This window comes from Aethalodelphis obliquidens, unplaced genomic scaffold (assembly GCF_003676395.1).
Source record: "Aethalodelphis obliquidens isolate GAN/ISIS:26980383/991018 unplaced genomic scaffold, ASM367639v1 scaffold54, whole genome shotgun sequence".
NCBI classification, from domain to species: Eukaryota; Metazoa; Chordata; class Mammalia; order Artiodactyla; family Delphinidae; genus Aethalodelphis; species Aethalodelphis obliquidens.
Window position 1 is genome coordinate 6,540,276 of NW_020837998.1, and position 7,299 is coordinate 6,547,574.

The window sequence follows — 7,299 nt, forward strand, 5'->3', positions numbered from 1 at the left end:
TATATATATATATATATATATATATATACATACATACATATATATATTACTCAGCCATAAATAATAAGGAAATAATGCTACTTGCAGCAACATGGATGGACCTAGACATTATCATACTAAGTGAAGTCAGAAACAGAAAGACAAATATCATATGATATCACTTGCATGTGGAATCTAAAACGTGATACAAAGGAACTTATTTACAAACCAAAAACAGACTCACAGACTTAGAAAACAAACTTATGCTTACCAAAGAGTAAAGGAGGAAGGAAGGGATAAATTAGGAGTTTGGGATTAGCAGATACAAAGTACTATATATAAAATAGATAAGCAAAAAGGATTTAATGTATAGCACAGGGAACTATATTCAATATCTTGTAATAAACCATGATGCAAAAAAAAAGAACCAGTCAGAAAGGAAGAATACAATAACTGAAATTTTAAAGTACACTAGAAGGAATTAACAGTAGACTAGGTGATACAGAAGAATGCATATGTGATCTGGAAGATAGAATAATGGAAATCACCCAATTAGAACAGCAGAAGAAGAAACAAATTTTTAAAATGTGAGCAGTTTAAGATTCTTCCAGAACATCAAGCATACTAACATTCACATTATAGTGGTCCCAGACGGAGAAGAGAGAGAGAAAAGGCTTAAAAATATATTGGATGAAATTATAGCTGAAAACTTCCCAAACCTGAAGAAGAAAACAGATATCTAGGAACAGGAAGCACAGAGGGTCCCAAACAAGATTAACCCAAACACACCCACACCAAGATACATCATAATTAAAATGGCAAAAGTTAAAGAGAAAATTACAAAGGCAGAAAGAGAAAAACATATAGTCATAAAAAAGGGAACCCCCATAAGGCTATCAGCTTATTTTTCTGCAGCAACTTTGCAGGCCAGAAAGGAAGGGCATGGTATATTCAAAGTGCTGAAAGGGAAAAACCTGCAACTGAGGATACTCTACCTAGCAAGATTATCATTTAGAATTGAAGAAGAGATAAGAACTTCTCAGAGAAGCAAAAGCTAAGACTTCATCAATACTAAACCTACCTAATAATAAATGTTAAAGGGTCTTCTCTGAATGGGAAAGAAGTGGCTACAAGAAGTAAATATTTATAGGAAAGGAAAAACCCCACTAATAAAGGCAAATATAGAGTAAAGGCTGAGGATTATCCACTTAAATAAGCTAGTATGAAGATCAAAAGGCAAAAAAAAAATCATAAAATCATCTCTAACTACAATAAAAAGTGAAAGGATAAACATGAACATGAAAAATATGGCATTAAAAACACAAAACATGGGGGAGGGGGTTACAAAATTTACATCTTTTAGGTTGTGTTTGAACTTAAATGAGCACCAGTATAAAACTGTAGATACAGTAATAACTTAGCATATCTACAAGATATTCCACCCAAAAATAGCAGAATACACATTATTTTCAAGTGCACATGGAATGTTATCTAGTACAGACCATAGGCTAGGCCAGAAAACAACGGGTCAATAAAAAAACAAAGAGTAAATCAGAAAAAAACCTTGAGACAGATGAAATAAAAACACAAATTTCCATAATCTATAGGAGAAAAAAAAAATCTATGGGATTCAGTAAAAGCAGTTCTAAGAGGAAAGTTTATAGTGATATAGGCCTACCTCTATAAACAAGAAAAATCACAGATAAACAACCTACCTACAATCTAAACAAAGTAGAGGAAGAAACAAAGCCTAAAGTCAGTAGACAGAAGGAGAAAATAATGATCAGAATGAAAAAAATAGAGACCAAAAAAAAAAAAAAAAAAAGAAAAGAGAAAGAAAGAAAAGATCAAAAAACCAAGATCTGGTTTTCTGAAAAGATAACCAAAATTGATAAGCCTTTAGCCAAGCTGATTAATAAAAAAAGAAAGAGAAGAAATTACAACTGACATCATAGAAATAAAAACAATCATAAGAGACTACTACAAAGTTATATACCAACAAGTTGAACAACCTAGAAGAAATGGATAAATTCCTAGAAACATACAATCTTCCAAGACTAAATCAAGAAGAAATAGATAATCTAAACCAACTGATAGTAGCATTGAAATTGAATCAGTAAAAACAAACAAAAAATCTCCTAGCAAACAAAACCCAGAACTGGTTGGCTTCACAGGGTAAATCTACAAACATTTAAAACAGAGTTAATAACTATCCTTCTCAAGATATTATAGAAGAGCCAATATTCCCAATCTAATTCTATGTGGCCACCCATAACCTGATACTAAAATCTAAGACACTACAAAACAAAAAGAAAATTATAGGCTAATATCTCTGATGAATATAGATGCAAAAATCCTCAACAATATAATAGCAAACTGAATTCAATAGTACATAAAAATGTCATACACCATGATCAGCTGGTATCTATTCCAGAGAAATGCTAATCAAATCCACAATGAGATATCACCTCACATTTGTCAGAATGGCTATTGTCAAAAAGACAACAAATAATCAATGGTGGTGATGATGTGGAGAAAAGGGAACCCTTGTCCACTATTGGTGGGAATGAAAAATGGTATAGCCATTATGGAAAACAGTTGGAGCTTCCTCAAAAAATTAAAAATAGAACTACCATGTGATACAGCAATTCCACTCCTTAGTATGCATCTGAGTAAAATGAAAACACTAATTTGAAAAGATATGTATACCCCAATGTTTACAGCAACATTATTTACAATGGCTAAGAGAGGGAAACAACCTAAAATGTCCATCAACAGATGTATGAATAAAGAAGCTATGATACACACACACACACACACACACACACACACACACACACAATGGAATATTACTCAGCCATAAAAAAGAATGAATTTTTGCCATTTGCAACAAAATGAATGGACCTGGATGGTATTATTCTTAGTGAAGTCAGATAAAGACAAATAATGTATGTCTTCACTTATATGTGAAATCTGAAGAATTAAGACAAATAAATAAATATTACAAAACAGAAATACACTCAAAGATACAGTAGACAAACTTGTGGTCATCAGTGAGGTGGTAGAGGTAGAGACAAGATAGGGGAAGAGGATTAAAAGGTACAAACAACTAGGTATAAAATAAATAAGATAGAAGGATGCAATGTATAGCACACAGGTAATATAGCCAATATTTTATAACAAATTTAAATGGAGCATAATCTATAAAAATATCAAACCATTATGTTGTACACCTGTAACTAATATAATATTGAAAATCAACTATACATCAATATAGAATAAATAATTTCTTTGACAATTCAATATATTAAGCTAATAATTATTTTATGCTTATACTTTATTGCAGTTATTAATGCAGCAAACTATTAAAACATGTCACAATCTGGATGAATCTCAAATTCATTTTGCCAAGTGAAAGAAATCTGACTCAAAAGGCTATATACTATTTGATTCCACATATACAGTATTCTTTAAAAGGCAACAATGTGGGAAAGAAGAATAGAACAGTGACAAGGAGTTGGGGATTAGAGGGAAAGGTGTGACAAAAGGATACTATGAGGGAATTTCTGGGGAGTGATGGAACTGTTTTTTTTTTTTTTTGTGGAGGTGATTACACAACTATGCATTTATTGGTATACATAAAACTGTACACCAAAATATGTGGAATCTGCTGTATATAAGGTTTAAAATAAATATTTAAAAGTGAAAAAAATCTGACATTTCATTGTTAGTGTATAGGAATGCAAGAGATTTCTGAGTATTAATTTTGTGTTCTGCAAATTTACCAAATTCATTGATGAGCTCTAGTAGTTTCCTGGTAGCATCTTTAGGATTTTCTATATATAGTAACATGTCACCTGCAAAGAGTGACTGTTTTAATTCTTCTTTTCCAATTTGGATTCCTTTTATTACTTTTTCTACTCTGGCATAGCTAAGACTTCCAAAACTGTTTGAATAAAAGTGGTGGCAGTGGACATCCTTGTCTTGCTCCTGCTCTTAGAGGGAATGCATTCAGCATTTCACCATTGAGAATGATGTTAGTTATGGATTTGTCATGTATGTCCTTTATTATGTTGAGGTAAGTTCCCGCTATGCCCACTTTCTGGAGAGTTTTTTTTTTTTAAATCACAAATGGGTGGTGAATTTTATCCAAAGCTTTTTCTGCATCTATTGAGATGATCATGTGGTTTTTATTCTTCAGTTTGTTACTGTGGTGTATCACACTGATTGATTTGCATATATTGAAGAATCCTTGCATCCCTGGGATAAATCCCACTTGATCATGGTGTATGACGCTTTCAATGTGTTGTTGGATTGAGTTAGCTAGTATTTTGTTGAGCCCATTTACCATTGCATCAAAAAGAATAAAATACCTAGGAATAAACCTACCTAAGGAGAATAAATAGCTGTAGTCTGAAAACTATAAGATGCTGATGAAAGAAATCAAAGATGACAGAAACAGATGGAAAGACATACCATGTTCTTGGATTGGAAGAATCGATATTGTCAAAGTGACTATACTACCCAAGGTAATCTACAGATTCAATGCAATCCCTATCAAATTACCAATGCCATTTTTCATAGAACTAGAACAAAACATTTTAAGTTTATATGGAAACACAAAAGACCCTGAATAGCCAAAGCAATCTTGAGACAGAAAAACGGAGCTGGAGGAATCAGGCTCCCTGACTTCAGACTAAACTACGAAGCTACAGTAATCAAAACATGGTACTAGCACAAGGACAGAAATACAGATCAATGGAACAGGATATAAAGCCCAGAAATAAACCCACACACCTATGGTCAATTAATCTAAGACAAAGGAGGCAAGCATATACAATGGAGAAAAGACAGTCTCTTCAATAAGCAGTGCTGGGAAAACTGGACAGCTACATATAAAAGAATGAAATTAGAACATTTCCCAACACCATACACAAAACAAACTTAAAATAGATCAAAGACCTAAATGTAAGACAGGACACTATAGAACTCTTAGAGGAAAACATAGGCAGAACACCCTTTGACATAAGTTGTAGCAAAATCTTCTCATAGAGTCATGAAAATAAAAACAAAAATAAACAAATCAGACCTAATTCATCTTAAAAGTTTCTGTACAGCAAAGGAAACCATAAACAAGATGAAAAGATGACCCACAGAATGGGAGAAAATACTTGCAAATGAAGTGACTGACAAGGGCTTAATCTCCAAAATATACAAACAGCTCATGCAGCTCTATATTAAAAAACCAAACAACCCAATCAAAAAATGGGCAGAAAATCTAAATAGACATTTCTCCAAAGAAGACATACAGGTGACAAAAAACACATGAAGTGATACTCAACGTCACTAATTATTAGAGAAATGCAAATCAAAACTACAATGAAGTATCACTTCACACCAGTCAGAATGGCCATCATCAAAAAATCTACAAACAATAAATGCTGGAGAGGGTATGGAGAAAAGGGAACCCTCCTGAACTGTTGGTGGGAATGTAAATTGGTAGAGCCACTGTGGAGAACAATATGGAAGTTCCTCAAAAAAGTAAAAATAGAACTACCACATGATCCAGCAATCCCACTCTTGAGCATATATCTGGAGGAAACCACAATCTGAAAGGATACATGCACCCCAATGTTCATGGCAGCACTATTTACAATAGCCAGGACATGGAAGCAGCCTAAATGTCCATCAACAGAAAATGCATAAAGAAGATGTGGTAATATATACAATGAGATATTAGCCATGAAAAAGAATGAAATAATGGCATTTGCAGCAACATGGATGGACCTAGAGAGTATCACACAAAGTGAAGTAAGTCAGACAGAGAAAGACAAATATCATATATCACTCATATCTGGAATCTAATTTTTTTTTAATGATACAAGTGAACTTTTCTACAAAACAGAAACAGACTTACAGATATCGAGACCAAACTTATGGTTACCAAAGTGGAAATGTGGGGGGGGGGGTTAAATCAGGAGGTTGGGATTAACATACACACTACTATGGATAATATATATATATTACATATATATAAGATAGATAAGCAACAACGACCTACTGTATAACACAGGGAACTCTACTCAGTGTTCTCTGATAACCTATATGAGAAAAGAATCTGAAAAAGAATGAATATATGTATATGTATAACTGAATCCTTTTGTTGTACACCTAAACTAACACATTGTAAGTCAACTATACTCCAATAAATTTTTTAATTCAAAAAAATTATTAATTCAATCTCAAAAAAGGGAAAAATTATTAGTGCTATTCAATATCATCAAAATGAAAAAAATTACAATGACACCTTTATCCCAGTGTTAACATATCTGAAATATAACTAGTCAAATTTAATTGAATTTAAGTCATTTTTTCTTCTAGTACTATTTTTCTCTGAGAAAGTTATACAATTTATAATATACAAAACTAAACACAAATGGTGCATAAAAGGTCTTGACATCAGTCCCCAATTCATTCTGCTTAGAGAACAGATAATAACTCTTAACCATTGGGCTTAAGGGAATAGTTCTAAATATTCTAAATCCTCCTCTGTGTGTCTTACACTATATTCATTCCATATAGTTGATGGCTTGTGTCCTTATCCTTTTTCTGTTGAGTACTGCACTTTATACTTATCCATGTACTCAAAGTTCCACCTGTAATTATTGTTCTTATTTTTTCCTTTCTCTTCCTCCTTCTCCCCTTACTTTCCTCCAACTCACTTTATCACTCCACCCCAACCCTAGATAATCAATTCTTATAGCCTGATATACACTCTTCAATACTTTCCTCCATCTTCATAAAATTATACATAAACCTATAATACATATTTGCATATATGGGATTTGTCTTCATTTTATGTAAATAAATCATTTAAACTTCACTAGATCTCATTTTTCTCACTTAAAATTACATTGTGGAAGGTCTTATAAGTTGGTTGGTATAAATATAACTTGGTATCTTAACATCTGCATGATATTCCATTATATGAATGAACCACATTTTCTTCAACCATTCCCCTTTCTTTCTAGTTGTTGATGTTGGTCTTGGTTGTTTGTTTTAGTATTACAGTGTTACATATATCCTTACATAGTGGTGCTTTTATATCTATTGTAGATTTCCACAAGGACAAAATTACTTTCCCTAAAGGCCTGAACAATTCATATTACACCAGCAAAACTGGAAGTTACATTTCACCCACATTTCCATTAGCACAGCTTTTCTTATTTTTGTCACTATTTTGGGTGAAAAATGCTATATCAATTTTAATTAGCATTTCTCTGGTGGCATTCATAGGCATTTTCCCATAGGCATATTATC

At 32.6% G+C, this 7,299-nt stretch overlaps 1 long non-coding RNA gene across 1 annotated transcript in view; it reads right to left on the minus strand.

The window, feature by feature from the left end:
- LOC113609105 (uncharacterized) overlaps positions 1-4,845 on the minus strand; it is a 7,311-nt gene extending 2,466 nt beyond the window's left edge. The window contains exons 1-2 of the long non-coding RNA XR_003428499.1: positions 4,799-4,845; positions 2,249-2,255 (exon numbers count right to left, since the gene is read on the minus strand). This is a non-coding gene — a long non-coding RNA (uncharacterized LOC113609105). The remainder of the gene's footprint in view (positions 1-2,248; positions 2,256-4,798) is intronic.
- Between the last annotated feature and the right edge of the window lie 2,454 nt (positions 4,846-7,299).